Source organism: Pleurodeles waltl, chromosome 4_1, assembly GCF_031143425.1.
Source record: "Pleurodeles waltl isolate 20211129_DDA chromosome 4_1, aPleWal1.hap1.20221129, whole genome shotgun sequence".
Lineage (NCBI taxonomy): Eukaryota > Metazoa > Chordata > Amphibia > Caudata > Salamandridae > Pleurodeles > Pleurodeles waltl.
Window position 1 is genome coordinate 823,405,810 of NC_090442.1, and position 18,584 is coordinate 823,424,393.

The window sequence follows — 18,584 nt, forward strand, 5'->3', positions numbered from 1 at the left end:
TATAATACTGCATATTCAGCACTATTTTTTGGCATGCCTGTTTTTAGTGTACTTCGTAGGATGTGTTGCTTTTGTAATGGTACCAATTTGAGCCTGGAAGAATCGCAACCGGCACCCCCAGAGGGGACTCCAAATAGAGATATGTATGTTAAACATGGTCTTTCTTCTATAATGTACAGCACATTATGGAATAAATACACTTGTGCGGATCCTGAGTTACGTTGGCCTATGCATGGGTCATTTGATTTGCGAAAGACTGAGTATGTGGAACAATGTATGTGTAAGCGAAAGTCTAGGCAAGATATGTTTGACTGTGTACGAATGTGGGAGAAAGAAGTGCGTGGATGAGTGAAGCGTGAGCAAGCCTTGCTTGAGAAAGAGCGGCGGAAGAATGTATATGTGAAAGCATTGGAAATGAGAAAGAAAGAAATAAATGACTTAAAGGAGCTAGAAGAGAAAGAACGTAAATTACAGGTAACTGGCCAATACACCGTTAGGCAACCTCTCTATCCTATCCTTAATAAACCACATGATGATTTTTTGTTACTAGATCGCCCTCCACCTCCGTATGTCGTTCCTTCTGCCCCTCATGAGTTAGCTAAGGTCTCCAGTTCAGAGCAACAGAAGATGCGAGACAGTCGCTCTATGTTGCCTGCTGACCGTGCGTCTGAGCTTAGATCTATTGTTCGTAAAACAATTCGTAGCGTTGTCTCTGCTTCTGAACTTTTAGACAACATGAAAGTGTGGACGTAAAAGTAGCAGCTATATTTTACTGAGGCATTTGGCACAGAAGTTATTGAACTATTTCTGATATATATTCTGATGAGTTAGAGCCCGATGATGTAGCAGCTGATCATAAGCAAATTCGTGATGGTCTTTTTGTTTTCGCCCAGTTGGCTGATGCAATCAGGCGTTTGGTGAAATTATGTGTTGTGGCAGTCCGTTTGCAAGAGGAGAAAAGGGCTGTGGACGTAGTTGAACGGACATCTCAGACCGGTGGGGTGCAAGCTTCCATCTTCGGAACAGATAAGACTATGATAGTTCACGTGAAACTAATGCGGGAGGCCGCGCCTTTGTATGTTCCTCCTAAAGGATTGGGTACAAGTGATGATAAAACTTCTGTTGATGCTAAGGGTTATTTTATTTATAAGTGGGTGTATACTCCTTGGAATAGGGCAGATGTAATGGCACTTAAAACAGCATTACCTGACCCGCGGAAAAATCCAGCCGCCTTTTATGAGGAAGTTGAGGGAGCAATTAGTTCTTGTCCTATGACTTTGGCTGACATTGATTTATTTTTCGGATTGATATTACCGCCAGATATGTGGAGAGCTGTTCGTAAAATTGATGATTGTGCAGTTTTTGGGGCGTCATGGAAAGAATTAGAAGAGATGGACGGGGATAGGGAACCTGCGAAAAAGCCATATCAGTTGATTCTAGATCTTCCCGCAGCCATATTAGTTAAGTTAAAAACGATTATTCCCCCTAAAAAGATAGATTGGACTGTTTTAGCGTCTTGTAAGCAAAAGGCAGATGAATCGGTCTCTGATTTCTTTACACGCTTTGAAGACGCATTTCATGACTTTAGCGGCCAGTTATTGTCAGATGATGCGGGCAGACATTTGTTTGTCGATAAATATGTCACAAACCTGTTTGCAGGAATAGCTAGTCGTCTAAAAGCTAGTGAAAGTTCATGGACTACCTCTACTCCGGTTTCTCTTTTGACTATGGCTCAGTATTATGAACGTCAGGAATTAGAAGCAAAAGGTAGCGAGGATAAAAAGATTAAAGAATTAAAGACGAAGGTTATGTTGGCTCAAGGTTATGGTCCGCCTTTTAGAGGTAGTGATAGAGGTGGACCTGGATCTTATGGTTCTTCTTACACTCGTTCGAATTTGTCTGTTGATCAGTGTGCGTATTGTAAGAAATTTGGGCATTGTGCTGCCGATTGTCCAGCACTACGTGTTCAGCAGTGTTCACGTGGTCGGGGACAAAGGAGAAATCGCTCAGGATATTCAGGACCTAGAAGAAGCACGAATTATCATGCTAGGGTTGATGCTAATGTACGAGGGCAGGATGGGTTTAACACTTTTGATAGACGGAACCAATACCAGATGTCTAACCATGTGCAGCCTGATTTCCAAGATTCTGCTTATGCATAGGATTGCCTAGGATGGGGTAAGGAATCAGTTGAAGTTCCAGTAGATCAGAGGGGTCCCTATGTTACAGCACATGTTTTGGGTTCTACTGATCAGTTTCTGGTTGATACAGGAGCTACTCGTAGCGGCTTGTCTAAACAATTGATTCCACGGGCTCCACTGTCTGGCTTAACCATTACTTCGATAGGTTTCGATGGAACACCTTCCCCTAGCTCATTGTCACAACCACTTGCATTCCATGTTGATAAATTTACTGATCCATGTCCATTTTTGCTTTCTCCAAATACACCAGACAATATTGTGGGTCTTGATATGCTCAAGTATTTCAGGGCTACAATACGATGCTCTCCTGAAGGGGTGCGTGTTATTTTAAATGATAATCATCCTGTGATGGAAAGAGTTTGTCTTGTTAAAGAGGATATTGCATTAGCTTCACTCCCTAGTACTTTGTGGGCTACTTCAGATACTGATGTGGGACAAATGATTATTCCACCGGTACATATTAGTGTCAAGGAGGGAGCTGTATTGCCACGTTTGCCTCAATACAAAATTTCACAGGAGGGCGAAGAAGCACTCACACGAATTGTGCATGATCTTATTTCAGTTGGAGTTGTTGAGGAAGTTCTGTATAATGTTTGTAACAGTCCGATTCTTCCTATTCTGAAAAAGGATACTGATACTAGGATTTACCAATTCATTATTGATTTATGAGAAGTCAATAAGATTGTGGTACCACAATATCCTGTGGTATCTGACATCACAACACTTCTTACTTTGGTTCCCCCAACAGCAACTACGTTCTCTGTGATAGACTTAAAGAGTGCTTTCTTTTCGACCCCTATTCATCCTGACAGCCGATATTTGTTCGGTTTTACTTTGAATAAACGATCAAATAGATTTTGCGGAGTTCCTCAAGGCTATACTGAGAGTCCAAGTATTTATAGTCAAGCGTTAAAACGACAACTTGATTCTTTTGTTTTGCCTGAAGGTGTGGCTCTCATACAATATGTTGATGATATTTTGTTGGCGGCTGATACCCCTGAGCAATGTGAAAAGTGCACTTTGTCCTTACTTTCTTTTCTTGCTTCACACCATCATAAAGTGTCACGAAAGAAATTGCAATATTGTAGACCAAAGGTAAACTTTTTAGGTCACCTTTTGTCTAATGAGGGCCGTGCACTTACATCAGATCTTATTCAAGCAATTTTAGACACACCAGTACCCTCTACTCAGAAAGATGTTCGTGCATTCCTTGGTCTTACTTCTTTTTGTAGGCAATGGATATTAGGGTTTTCACACATTGTCAAACCTTTGCTAGCACTTTTGACTAAAGATTCTCCAGTGCCATTCCCATGGACAGATGAATGTGAGACTGCTTTCCGGCAGCTACGACAAGCCCTTTGTTCAGCACCAGTGTTAGGTACTCCAGATTACATGAAGCCTTTTGCACTTTAAGTACATGAGAAAGATGGATGTGCATTGTCAGTTTTATTACAGACAAATGCCGATAAGCAGTGTCCCTGTGCATATTTTTCAGCAGTACTTGACCCTGTCGCTCGAGCGTTGCCTGGGTGTTTTCGTTCAGTTGCCGCAACAGCTGTGTCAATACGTCAGAGTGAAGGGATAGTTTTGTCACATAAGTTGTTGGTGTTAGTGCCCCATGCGGTTGATGCTCTTTTAAATCAAACAAAGACACAACATTTAACTAGCGCTCGTATAACAGGATATGAGTTGACATTGCTGGCTCCTCACATTACACTGAAGAGATGTGCAACACTAAATCCAGCCACTTTGTTGCCATATCCGGTGACTCAGCCTCAGTCACAAGAAACACATGATTGTATATTCTTTACTGAAGAACAAAGGGTCGTATTGATTTACAAGATACGCCCCTTCCAGATGTAGACGGGGAATTGTGGGTTGATGAGTCTTGTTTGAAATTGCCAGATGGTATGACCTCAGCTGCATATGCAATCACCATAATACACACGGTAGTGGAGACAGCTCGTATACCACAGAAGTCAGCTCAAGCAGCTGAACTAATAGCTTTGACACGAGCATGTGAGCTTAGTACTGACTTATGTGTGAACATTTATACAGACAGCCGCTATGCTTTTGGAGTGGCTCATGATTTTGGTTTTCTTTAGAAGGAGAGAGGCTTTCTCACATCCCACGGGATGCAGATAATGCACGGAGAATTAGTGCATAACCTCTTGACTGCATTGACATATCCAAAGAAACTAGCTATTGTGAAATGTAGTGCACATAAGAAAGTGACCAATAAGATAGGGCAAGGTAATGCTCTTGCAGACCGCGTATCACGTGAGACTGCGATGCAGCGAAGTACTACTTCTATGTATGTAGTGAAGTCACAAGCTGAACGTTGGCATAATGCTAGACAAGACGTATTAGATATACAGAAATCTGCTTCTGTGAAAGAACGTGAGCAATGGTCTGAAGATGGAGAATTGGATGATGTGGGCTGTTGGCGGAATAAGCAGATGGATAAATGGAAATTGCCTATAGCTTTTGTACAACCTATGGTTCAGATGGCACATGGGCTGGCACATGTTGGAGCTTCAACAATAACAAAGTTGCTTACGCAAGTTTGGGGGCATCCAGAAATTTCCAGTACAGCTAAGAGAGTAGTACAGTCTTGTTTGATCTGTTTACAATACAATCCTGGAAAAGGGACACGTACTCCTGCGGGAGGGTTTGTTACACCAACTGCACCTTTTGAAGTTCTACAAATGGATTACATTCAGCTTGAACGCTGCAACAATTTAAAGTATGTCTTGGTGGTGGTATGTGCCTTCAGTAAATGGATAGAGGCGTACCCCACAAAGGATAATACTGTCATTACCACAGCGAAGGTGCTTTCGAAATAATTTTTCCCTAGGTTTGGTGTTTGCAGACTTTTATGGAATGATAACGGACCTCATTTTGTTGGGGAAGTTATTAAGTATGTCCTGAAAGGATTAGGGATCAAACAGAAGTTCCATGCGGTTTTCCACCCACAATCAGCATGGTTGGTGGAAAGGTATAAAGCTACTTTGAAGCTGAAATCAGCGAAGATACAGGCTTCCACATCCTTAACTTGGCCGGATGCATTACCGTTGGCATTATTGTCTATTAGGTCAGTGCCACACTCTCGACTCGGCCTTAGTCCTTATGAAGTGGTTTTCGGGAGGCCAATGAATATTTGGGGAGTTCCTAAGCCAAATTCTGTATATGATGTACCTTGTGTCCTGATAAATGATTATTTGGCACAGTTAACTGATAATTTGGTTTCTATTCATCAACAGGTTCGAGAAGCACTTCCTGACAGATCTACAGGTGAAGGCCATGAATTCCGACCTGGTGACCAGGTGATGATTAAGTCCTTTGAAAGATCAAGCAGCTTGGAGCCAAGGTGGCAAGGCCCAGAACAGGTGCTCCTTGCGACAAGGACAGCAGTTCGAGTGACGAACCGAAAGAATTTGGTCCATAGTACTCACTGCAAGAGAGTGCTACCTACCTTGGTGGAACCTGCTGTGCTGACCGATCATCGAGAGATTTTGACTACGGAGAAAGGCCGTGCTATATCACCTGACGAATCTGCAGAGGGCTTCCCGGACCATACGACTTCTGGAGTGTCGCGATATAATTTGAGACCGAGGAAAGAATCTGATTTTTTTTTATTTTTTAAACTGGTTGAGCTACCGCCCTGGGTTAGTGAAACGGAGAGCCAATGTGGCAAGGGGGGGATCAGCCATGCATTAGAGTAGTTACACCCGTCTTGGCCCGTGGTGAAGAAATCAGCGGCTGCCCAGGGATAAGAGCTCCAACGATTGTTTTTAATTCATTTCTGAAAGGGTCGATTATCACTGTTGCTAAAATGAATAACAAACTGATCATTAGTACTATGGGGTTTGTTGTTGTTTTGGTGACTATAGCAATAATCACTTGGTTTGTTGAAAAGAAGGCTCCTGCTCGTGAGTTGTTTGTTGCCACTACTCCAGTACCAGAGGATCACTATTACTTTACACTTCCCTATCAGGAGCAGAAGCACCGTCAATCGTACTTCAATAATACTTTCATTCAGATGTTGCATCATACTCATAATGCTACAAATACTACTAACTGTTGGGTATGTGGAATGATACCTGCGCATCAAAAGAAAGGAGGAACACCTTTGATTCCTCTTCCTTTTTCACACAATGGTTCTTGTCAAGCTTGGTACACGCTTTTGTTTGCATCTGGAAAACGTACAGAGTGCGGACTTCTTTTTCGCCTTAATAAAGTATGCTACCAAGACAAAGATGGGTATCCCCAAGCCAAAGGAACTAAATGGGAATGGGAAGAGTATCAACCGGACAATGTTTCAATACCATATGTCTTCACAAATATAAGAGACTCTGACAAGAAAGAACAATTTGTGATTTCTGTTACAAAAACTAAAGCAGATTTATGTATACGTAGCATTGGGCAAATTCCAGTAGGGCTAAGCGATTGTACATTGATTTTAACTATTGAGGGTGTAAATAATAGTAGTTTTACAGCTTCACATAATACATATTTTGTTTGTGGTAACTATGGATATTACCAACTACCTGTTGGGTGGTCAGGTGTGTGATATGTATCTTTTCTATTACCCCCTGCGTTTTTGGTCCCTGCATCGTATCACCAAGATTTTAGACTGTTCAATGACATCGTTAAAAATAGATATAAAATGGCAATAAGTACAAATGAGGTAGACCAAACGGATAATAGCCTGCAACAATATGTTGATTTTAATTTAGGGTTATTCCCCTTTGTGGGTGCTGCGTTAAACAGTAGGAAAGTGAGACGATTGACTAGGGTTGTGGAAGCTGTTACCAATCAGGCAGCTCTGGCACTTGGGAATATTACTGAGGAGCTCCAAATTGCAAGGATTGTAGCGCTCCAAAATTGTATGGTACTAGATGTGATATTAGCTGACCGAGCTGGTGCATGTCGCATCATCTGTAGTAGTTGCTGTATTTTTATTCCTGATCACTCACCTTTAGTATATGATGCAATATCTAAATTGCATAAAATTGCTGCAGAAATCCACACAGAGACTGGTTCTTGGACTTTTTCTGGATGGTTTTGGGCTCTTGTTTCCGTCTGGGGCTGGAAACTACTGACTATCCTGTGTGTAATGATTGCAATATTTTCACATGCTGTATCTGTATTCAGTGTGGTCCAATGTTCTGCTCCATGTGTATTACTGCTTGTATGCCTACCAAAAGAAATATTACATAAATTAAAGCACAACATATGTTAGATAAGGAAGTAGCTGAAATGATGAGCATAAATATACAAGATGAATATTTAGATTATCCTAGAAAGACGAATGTCTTCAGCTAATGCTGAAAGGGTGGTCTGTTGTAGTTTAGCAGCGATTAGATTAAGCATTAGCAGAAGACATCTTGTATTTAGTAACTATTGTGAACATTTCGCGGAATCCATTTTGTATTCATGGCAGCCATTTTCTCTGCCACATGCTGCCATGTGCTCACCATGTGCCCTGTCCTACCTTTCTGTTAACTACTCTTGAAAATCTGCCTAGTGACAAGTTATATTTAGCATCTCCCACTTTCGCACATGCTCAGTAAGGTCTGCAGCTGTTAGTCCTTGAAAACTGTTAGCCCCTCCTACCTGTCGACTGTGCATTTCCACATGACCTTACATGTATGCAAGTCTTGCTTCTATAATTGTACCACCTCCTTTTAGCACCTCCCTGGGTATAAAAGGACCATGCTCTCTCAGTTCAGTGTGCTACTTCAAACATTACCAAAGGGTGCTGTTTGAAATGTAGTACCACCTCATGAGGTTGATAAACTTTGTATTTTATTTCAGTTTCTGTGCCAACTTCTTCCTACATGGTCTGAGGACTTTGTGCAGAGAAAGGTGAACCCCTTGCACTAGTAGGCCTTGCTGAGGCTTACTTCAACAAAGTGGCAGATAGGCAGGTCATACAAGAGTAGGCGGTACATTGTCTTCCGCCTGGCTGTTGGCGGTTGGCACTGTGGTGCTTGTTGATTCCACCCTGGCAGTCGGTGTGTTAAAGTCGCTGTCTCTCTGAGTGCCTTCCGCCTTGGTCATGATTCCATTTTGGTTATCGCTGCCTGTTGGCGGTATTACAGCCGCTTTATCACCGACCGCCGGGGTTGTAATGAGGGCCAAAGCTCTGATTCATTTTGATCATGGTCAATCGCTCGATATTTTGGGGTGAGAGACAGGTCCTTCTCACTGCCGCAACTGCACCACCTGCACTGAACACACGCTTAGCAGACACACAGTGGCTAAAGGGCAAGCCAGATACTTTATTGCCAGCCTGCTGAGCACTGTCCATTGGCACCTCTTCCCATACCAATACACCAAAGGGTTTTGATCCAGATAGACTTCTGTTGGGTCATCCAGGTAAGCCTGGACCATCCACTCAATAGTCAATGGTGCTCCACCGTGCTCAACTGTTAACTTCGCCACTGCAGTGGACTTAAGCCCTACCTTTAGAAACCAGTCAAATGCAGATTTTGGGGCTGCTGCTTCTGTTCCTGTTGTTGTTTTTTTTTATTTTATTTTTTATAAAGATTTGTATTCATTTTATCTGAATGGAACAGTGCAAACACGTTACAACAATAAAAGCTAAGGAAACAAAGAAAAAAGATATCAACAGTTACCGACAAATCGACACGATCTTTAAGATATAGCATCTTCTGCATATTAAGTGTTCCTCTTAGTGGTCTAAATGACTTTAATAATCTTAGTGGCCCTGTCCAGTTCCTTTTGGTCTAGAATGTGAGTTATAGTCTGGGTCTTGTCCAATCGCTCGAGTGCGGGGTCTGCAGTCTTCGCTGCCACTTTATTTGTTAGGGTTCCACTTCGTCATCACACCACCCTTTGTGGGTCTGGTCCCTCCGTTATCACTAAGCGGGGTTTGCAGCCAGCTACGTCCCCTCCCCAAGGGTTAATCGGTTTGTACAGGGAGTCTCTGTGGGTTTTACTCTAATAAGTTATTAAGCTGTCTAGTTGGCTGTCCCATTTCCCCCATATTGTTGTATTTGTCTGGGCAAACCCTCACTTCATATATCAGCTTTTCACATCTTGCGCACCAGTCCATTCCTCGTCTCCATTTGGCGAGGGTCGGAGCTTTTGCTGCCTTCCATTCTGACATGATGTCCCTCTTCGCCACCAAACAGGCTCTCCCCAGGAAAGTGCGATTCGCTCTGCCCAGCCCCATTTCATCCATGGCCCCCAACAAAATCGGGATCGGGGATGCCTCTATCTCAGACTGTAGGGTTTCGGAGATCTCTCCCAGGACTATCCCCCAGTATGACTCTATAACTGGACAGGCCCAGATCATATGGAAGAAGTCAGTGCCTGTCTGAAGGCAGAGGGGGCACTCATCTGTGGGGCGGAGGTTAGCTTGATGGAGCCTTTTAGGAGTAAGGTAGGCTGTGTGTAAGTAGAGGGTTTGTAGCGCTTGAAATTGTGTAGATATGGCCAGTGTCCGGCGGTGCTGCCAGCACGTCTCTCCAATCTAGTTCTTCCAAGGGGCCCACCCAACCCTCCCATTTCCGGCAAAGCATCTCAAGGGGGGGAGAGGTGTTCGTTAGGATGACTCGATATATCTGGGAGATCCCTCCTTTATTTATGAGTCCCATCATTACCTTTGCTTCGAGAGGGCTGTGTTCTGGGATGCTATCCCCCGGTTGTAGGTGTACTGATAGGGCGTGCCTGAGTTGAAGGTACTTGTGGAATTGGGTCTTATTTAGAGTATGTGACCTCTGAAGTTCCTCAAAAGTTCGGATTTGCGAGTCTCCCCAGACATCCCCAAGCGTGGATATCCCTATAATGTCCCACTTCCGGAATCCCGCCAGCGTGGAAACCTCCCTCAGCCATCTCCCTTGCCCGAGAGGTGTTTGTTGCGTTAGTCGGGGCCACCACCCCATGGTCTTCTGTGCCGCTCGCCACCCCGTCAACACCATCCCAGTGACTTCAGGGATAGTTTGTGGTATCGTTCCCCCATATAGCGCGTCAAAAACCCCATTGTAGCTCAGTGCTTGGAGCTCTAGTCTATATGCGGGGTCCGTCCAGCCCCCGATAACCAGTCATTAATCACCTGTATGCGCATGGCTAGATAGTAATAATAAATGTTGGACATCCCTAGGCCTCCTTCACATATGTCCCTTTGACATGTGACAAGGGATAGTTTGGTTCGGGAGCCGTACCATAGGTATTGACGCGTAGTCGATTCGACATCTTTAAACCATTTTCCGGGGGATTGGGTGCGGGAAGTTCTGTAGTTGGTATAAAAATCTAGGGAGTATCATCATCTTATACAATGCGATTCTTCCCAGTATCTTGAGTGGTAAATCTCGCCAGCGTTGAAGATCTTTGTTGGTCTTTTTAAGAAGTGGTGTGATATTAAGCTCCCACGTTAGTTCGGGGAGCAGCTCTATATGGACTCCTAGATATTTAAAACTGTTACGACGGATTGGGATGTTTTCCTGCCAGCTTATGCAGTCTCTAGAGGGGTGTAGGAGGATCAGCAAGGATTTACTAGGATTTAGGGTTAGACCCGAAGCTTGTGAGAAGAGTTCCAGGAGTTCCAAGACACGGGGGCCACTCCTCGCTGGGTTGGAGAGGTAGAGGAGAACGTCGTCAGCGTACAATGCTATACGGTCTTCCGGGCTTTCTGGCCATGTCCAGCCCGTCACCAGTGGGTCCATTCTCACCATTGTGGCCAACGGTTCGATTGCTAGAGCGAAGAGCAGCGGGGACAGCGGGCATCCTTGTGGTGTCCCACGACGGATAGGGAATGGATCAGAGGCCACACTGTTTATCTGAATACGGGCGGTTGGGTTGGAGTAAAGTAGTTTAACAAGGCCGCGAAACCTGGGTCCAAAGCCATTTTTTATAAGGACTTGCTCTAGATACGACCAGTCCACCGTATCGAAGGCTTTTTCAAAGTCTATCAGGAGGAGAGCAAGGGGGGATCCAGTCAGGGTGCCGCGTTGAGCCAGCGCGACATGCAGTCTCCTTATGCAGTGTCTGAGGGCATGAAGCCGCACTGATCTGGGTGTATCCGTGTAGGAAGCACCGCTTTCCGTCTTGTGGCAAGTATTGTTGATAGCACTTTGATCTCCGCATTTAGCAGGGAGATTGGTCTGTAGGCCGATCTATTGGGTGAAGGCGGCTGTGACTTTGGGATCAACACTATTGTGGCTTGGTCTATCCCAGTGGGGAAGCGGCCAGTCTTCTCTGCTTCATCAAATATGCTAAGTAGGTGGGGGACTAGGATATCTCCGCATCTTTTATAGAGTTCAGCCGGAAAGCCGTCCGGTCCGGGTGTTTTACTCGATGCCAGGGCAGCTATGGCCGTTGTAATTTCGGCCAGGTTTATGGCTTCATCCAGGCTCATCCTGGTTGTATGCGAGATACTAGGGAGAGTAATATCGTTCAAGAGCAGGGACTCCCTTTCAGCTAGGGGGCGATGACGCACCGCATATAATTTAGCGTAATAGGAGGCAAAGCTCCTCGCAATTCCATTGGGGGTTCTCTCAACCAGGCCTGTCTCATCCACTACCTCGGGGACAACTCTGTTGGCCAAGGGGCTCGAGGCCAGCCAATGAAGGAGTTTGCCGTTTTTATCACCCCATCAATAGACACGGGCTGCTGACACCCTCCAAGCGTGTTTTGCGGCCTCAAGTACCGTCTGCTTTATTTCTTCCCTAGTTGCTGTTAGGCGTCTCAGCACTGAAGCCGACGTGGCAGTGGTCATAGATCGTTCCAGAGCGAGGGCCCTTATCTCGAGGGCTGTCACACGCTGGTCCCGAGCTCTCTCTCGGGCGCGAACGCGATGCTTCGCGTAGCCTCTAAGAGTGGCTTTACATGCCGCCCAGATCGTGCCCGGAGACTGAACTGAGCCCACGTTGTGATCAAAATATTGGGTAAGGTGCTCCCTTATTTCGGAGGTATAATCCTCGTCCTGCAAATACCATGCATTCATGCGCCACGTAGGGCGCTGATTGGAGGTTGCGCTCCCCATTCGGATACGTATTGGGGAGTGATCTGAGACCCCTCGGGCCAATATCTCTGCGCCAGTGACTCTAGAGATGTCCAGTGCGGGTATGAACACCATGTCAATTCTTGACTGAGAGTGGTGAGCCGCCGAGGTGTGGGTGTATTGTCTTGCCCTAGGGTGCCATGTCCTCCATACCTCACAGAGTCCCATTTTAGTAGCCCAACCGTTTAGACTGGATGCTCTCCCAGCTCTTACAGAGGAGACGGGACCAGAAACGTCCAAATTGGGGTCTAACACAGAGTTAAAATCTCCCCCTATGAGCGTGAGCCCCTGTGGGAGGTCAGTGAGCGTTCGGCGTAGTGTTAACAAGAAGTTGTCAAAACCAACTGGGGGGGCGTATGTACACACGAAGTTAATTGTCGATCCGTGTAGTGTACCAGTCACCGTTACGAACCTACCCTGTGGGTCTGACGTGGTGGAGGTGATTACTATTGGAAGTGAGCGATGAAGTAGGATGGCCACCCCCCTGGAACCTCTAGTGAATCCTGCATGGAAAACCTTGTCAAAACCCCCCGCGCTAGGAAGGGGCATTTGGTTCCAAGTAGGTGGGTCTCCTGCAGAAGGACCACCTTAGGGGCGTATCTGCGCAGCGTGCTAAACACTGCAGATCATTTGATCCTATCTAGAAGTCCGTTAACATTCCAGGATAGGATCTGTGTCAGTGGGGGATCAGTTTGTGCCATATCTGTGTGGCGGGGATTAGAGGACTTGACCTGGGAACCAGAAATGGGCATATTGATTGAGGAGGATTTATACAATAGGTGTCGGTATTGTTACGGCAACTTATCCTAACCACTACGCTAAGCCCTAACGTGAGCTTTAAACATCCCAACCTCCCCCCACCCCATACTTCTACCCTTGAAGCATCTGTCGCCCTAGAGCCCAACTGGGGCAATACACTAGACTGCCATTGAGTGGAGTGATGGACCCCTCCTGTGTGTCGGATCGGTTGCAATTAGTTAGTGAGAAACCCTCACCTTTGGTAAAGTCTCTGTGATGTACAACAAGCTTGGAACACTCGTGTCACCTTGTCTTATTAATGTAGAGCGGTATCCGAAGCTCCCGGTAGGTCCAGGCGAGCCGGAGCTCGGTATGCGCGGGGGTACCATCAGCCAAGTTCAGGGGACTGGCTCAAACGATCCTCCATTTTGTCCTCTCCCTTAGCTCGGTCTCTTGGGCAGTCAGTCGGGTCTCCCCCTGGCGGGGGGTTTCGGTTGAGAAGGGGTTCCTCTTCTGCTTGGTGGCTGGGGCTTCCAAGCCTACCCCCCCTGGACCGGGTTCGCTTCCGACCCCTTCTTGCGTTCATCCGGGCAATCGGTTGTGTCTCACCCGAATTCCTGGGTGGGTCGGTCGGGCCCCTTCGGTTTCCCAAACCCTCCTCCGTCAGCCAGTCCCATGCCTGTTCGGGTGACTCGAAGAAGTGCGCCTTGCCCGCTAGGATTACCTTCAGGCGCGCCGGGAAGAGGAGCATGTATGTGAGCTGCATCGCTCTTAGCTTCTGCTTCACTTGTTCATATGAGCGGCGTTTAGTTTGGACCTCACGGGTGTAGTCCGGGAAGACCAAGATTCTCTTGTTGTCCCAAAGGAGGTTGGGGGTCCGTCTGGCTTCTCTGAGGACGGCATCTCGATCTTTAAAGTTGAAGAAGCATGCAATCATGGGTCTTCGAGGGCCCCCCGGTGGGGGTCTCGGGGCCAAGGCCCTGTGTGCTCGCTGTAAGGAAATGCCTCCTTGGCATGGTTGCCCCCTGACTTTTTGCCTTTGCTGATGCTATGTTTACAATTGAAAGTGTGCTGAGGCCTGCTAACCAGGCCCCAGCACCAGTGTTCTTTCCCTAACCTGTACTTTTGTATCCACAATTGGCAGACCCTGGCATCCAGATAAGTCCCTTGTAACTGGTACTTCTAGTACCAAGGGCCCTGATGCCAAGGAAGGTCTCTAAGGGATGCAGCATGTCTTATGCCACCCTGGAGACCTCTCACTCAGCACAGACACACCGCTTGCCAGCTTGTGTGTGCTAGTGAGGACAAAACGAGTAAGTCGACATGGCACTCCCCTCAGGGTGCCATGCCAGCCTCTCACTGCCTATGCAGTATAGGTAAGACACCCCTCTAGCAGGCCTTACAGCCCTAAGGCAGGGTGCACTATACCATAGGTGAGGGTACCAGTGCATGAGCCTGGTACCCCTACAGTGTCTAAACAAAACCTTAGACATTGTAAGTGCAGGGTAGCCATAAGAGTATATGGTCTGGGAGTCTGTCAAACACGAACTCCACAGCACCATAATGGCTACACTGAAAACTGGGAAGTTTGGTATCAAACTTCTCAGCACAATAAATGCACACTGATGCCAGTGTACATTTTATTGTAAAATACACCACAGAGGGCACCTTAGAGGTGCCCCCTGAAACTTAACCGACTATCTGTGTAGGCTGACTAGTTCTAGCAGCCTGCCACAAACCGAGACATGTTGCTGGCCCCATGGGGAGAGTGCCTTTGTCACTCTGAGGCCAGTAACAAAGCCTGCACTGGGTGGAGATGCTAACACCTCTCCCAGGCAGGAATTGTCACACCTGGCGGTGAGCCTCAAAGGCTCACCTCCTTTGTGCCAACCCAGCAGGACACTCCAGCTAGTGGAGTTGCCCGCCCCCTCCGGCCAGGCCCCACTTTTGGCGGCAAGGCCGGAGAAAATAATGAGAATAACAAGGAGGAGTCACTGGCCAGTCAGGACAGCCCCTAAGGTGTCCTGAGCTGAGGTGACTCTAACTTTTAGAAATCCTCCATCTTGCAGATGGAGGATTCCCCCAATAGGGTTAGGATTGTGACCCCCTCCCCTTGGGAGGAGGCACAAGGAGGGTGTACCCACCCTCAGGGCTAGTAGCCATTGGCTACTAACCCCCCAGACCTAAACACGCCCTTAAATTTAGTATTTAAGGGCTACCCTGAACCCTAGAAAATTAGATTCCTGCAACTACAAGAAGAAGGACTGCCTAGCTGAAACCCCTGCAGCGGAAGACCAGAAGACGACAACTGCCTTGGCTCCAGAAACTCACCGGCCTGTCTCCTGCCTTCCAAAGATCCTGCTCCAGCGACGCCTTCCAAAGGGACCAGCGACCTCGACATCCTCTGAGGACTGCCCCTGCTTCGAAAAGACAAGAAACTCCCGAGGACAGCGGACCTGCTCCAAGAAAAGCTGCAACTTTGTTTCCAGCAGCTTTAAAGAACCCTGCAAGCTCCCCGCAAGAAGCGTGAGACTTGCAACACTGCACCCGGCGACCCCGACTCGACTGGTGGAGATCCGACACCTCAGGAGGGACCCCAGGACTACTCTGATACTGTGAGTACCAAAACCTGTCCCCCCTGAGCCCCCACAGCGCCGCCTGCAGAGGGAATCCCGAGGCTTCCCCTGACCGCGACTCTTTGAACCTAAAGTCCCGACGCCTGGGAGAGACCCTGCACCCGCAGCCCCCAGGACCTGAAGGACCGGACTTTCACTGGAGAAGTGACCTCCAGGAGTCCCTCTCCCTTGCCCAAGTGGAGGTTTCCCCGAGGAATCCCCCCCTTGCCTGCCTGCAGCGCTGAAGAGATCCCGAGATCTCTCATAGACTAACATTGAAAACCCGACGCTTGTTTCTACACTGCACCCGGCCGCCCCCGCGCTGCTGAGGGTGAAATTTCTGTGTGGACTTGTGTCCCCCCCGGTGCCCTACAAAACCCCCCTGGTCTGCCCTCCGAAGACGCGGGTACTCACCTACAAGCAGACCGGAACCGGGGCACCCCCCTTCTCTCCATTCTAGCCTATGTGTTTTGGGCACCACTTTGAACTCTGCACCTGACCGGCCCTGAGCTGCTGGTGTGGTGACTTTGGGGTTGCTCTGAACCCCCAACGGTGGGCTACCTTGGACCAAGAACTGAACCCTGTAAGTGTCTTACTTACCTGGTGAAACTAACAAAAACTTACCTCCCCCAGGAACTGTGAAAATTGCACTAAGTGTCCACTTTTAAAACAGCTATTTGTCAATAACTTGAAAAGTATACATGCAATTTTGATGATTTGAAGTTCCTAAAGTACTTACCTGCAATACCTTTCGAATGAGCTATTACATGTAGAATTTGAACCTGTGGTTCTTAAAATAAACTAAGAAAAGATATTTTTCTATACAAAAACCTATTGGCTGGATTTGTCTCTGAGTGTGTGTACCTCATTTATTGTCTATGTGTATGTACAACAAATGCTTAACACTACTCCTTGGATAAGCCTACTGCTCGACCACACTACCACAAAATAGAGCATTAGTATTATCTATTTTTACCACTATTTTACCTCTAAGGGGAACCCTTGGACTCTGTGCATGCTATTCCTTACTTTGAAATAGCACATACAGAGCCAACTTCCTACACTCGCTCTATCGCAAACCACGGCGAGAGAGAGCTCTCCGGCATCCAGGATTTAATCCATGTTTCTAGGAATTCGGCGGGCTTGCCATCCTCCGCTCCCTCCTGTACGCCCACGAAGCGCAAGTTGTTGCGTCTGGAGCGATTCTCTGCATCTTCGGCTCTACGGTGGAGTTCTCCAGCCCGCGTCTGCAGCTGGGCCACTTTGGTTCTTAGATCCGCCAGGTCATCTTCGACTTGCGAGACACGGGTCTCCACCTCTGAGATGCGGCCCACCGCATTTCTAAGGTCTTGCCTCACAAGGCCCATCTCTTCCCTCACCTCTCCAATTTTGGATTCCACTGCGCGCTGTGAGGTTTGAATCGCAAGTAGGATGGTGCTGACCCCTTCTGCGGTCTGGTCGGAGGATGCGGCGTCACCTCCGGTCCGGGGAGCTGCCGGCGTGGTAAATTGGTCCATTTTCTGCTGGAAAGCTTGCGTTTGCTTGCTGGCTCTGTCTTTCCCCATGTTGCCTATTCTGTGTAGTTACAGCTTTAAGCGGGTGAAGTTCAGTTGTGTCAAGGGTTTTCGCACCTCTTGTTTCCGAGGCCGCTTCGGATCTAGGTGATCACCTGTGGGGGGGGACTTGGCCGGTAGAGGGTTCGTTAGTCGGTTGGTCCCATCCAGGGACATTGAGTTTCACATTAGTCCATGGGGGGGAAGAGGGTTGACCGTATTACTGCCCGGTGGCCCCCAGACCCGGACGGGTGGTGGGGGGGGGTTGGTCACCCTCCCTCCTCGATTGCAAGCCAAGGGTCATGGCGATCTTTTGGTCCTCCCGGGCACCCCGGACTCTCCTCGGTCGGTCGTCCAATTATCGTCCCGCCTCCAGAGGGTAGAGCCTCGCGGCCAGCCTCAAGTGCTTGACGCCTCACTCGGTGCAGACCACAGGGCGAGCCCCCCCAGCGTCCCGGCCTCCTCCATCTCTGTCCCCGCTTGGGAGGGCACGGTCCTCTCACGACTTTCCGCTTTCCCCCCGCGGATCCACACCGGTTGGGGCTCGCCCCCTCCGCTAAGCCGGGTCTCCGTTAATATTCAGGACTTTTGACATTTGTATGGTCCCCTGCAAGGTCTGTGGGCCTCAAGCGCTTCCTCTCCTCCCTTTCATTTGTTGCGGCTTCTCTTTGCGATCTCTTGCCTCTATCAGTCCTTCAGGCTCCGATCAGGCAACGTCCCGGGACACGCAGGCTCTTCGTCCCTCAGACCGCACCCGGGCCTGCAACCTTGCTCCCTGCTGGCCCCAGGGCACGGCCGCTCCTACCTCCCGGTCACCGGATCTCTTCACTCTGCTTCCAGCGGCGCTCTGCTGCCTCTAGAGTGGGGCCTCGGGTGCTCATTCCTCCGAGCCTCAAGCTCCCGCCCTTTCTCAGGTGCTCCGACCACGGAGCTCCACGGCGCGTCACCGCTTTCTTCTTTGGGGATTCCTCGCGGTCCCGACAGCCGCGGTTTCCTCTAGGCGCGCCGGGGGGGGGAAGGTACCTCTCTTTTCACCGCTCCAGCGGTCCCGGGAGCTCCTTGCCGGCAACGCTTGTCCGCGAGGGCGCGCTCCGGTCCGGAGCGTCAGACGCCTCCACTCTGCAGCGCGGGCCAGAGTTCGCGACAGCCTCTTCCCCCGCGCTGATCCAGTGTCCTCGGGTCTCGGACCCGGACCCACAGGGGCCGGAAAGGACCCCCACCGCCTCCGAATCTTGGTTGAAGACTCGAGGGGGTCACTTATGGTGGCAGGATTCGGGCGGATGACGGAGGGGTCCTGAACACTCTTACAGTGCAACCGCCATCTTGACGCCCGTGGCCACGCCGATCCTGTTGTTGTTTTTGCACTCTCCGCAGGCTTTATGGAAGTTGTAGGTGGCACCACAGAACTTCTGCCCGTGAGTGAGCTTCTAATTTCCAGTTGTTG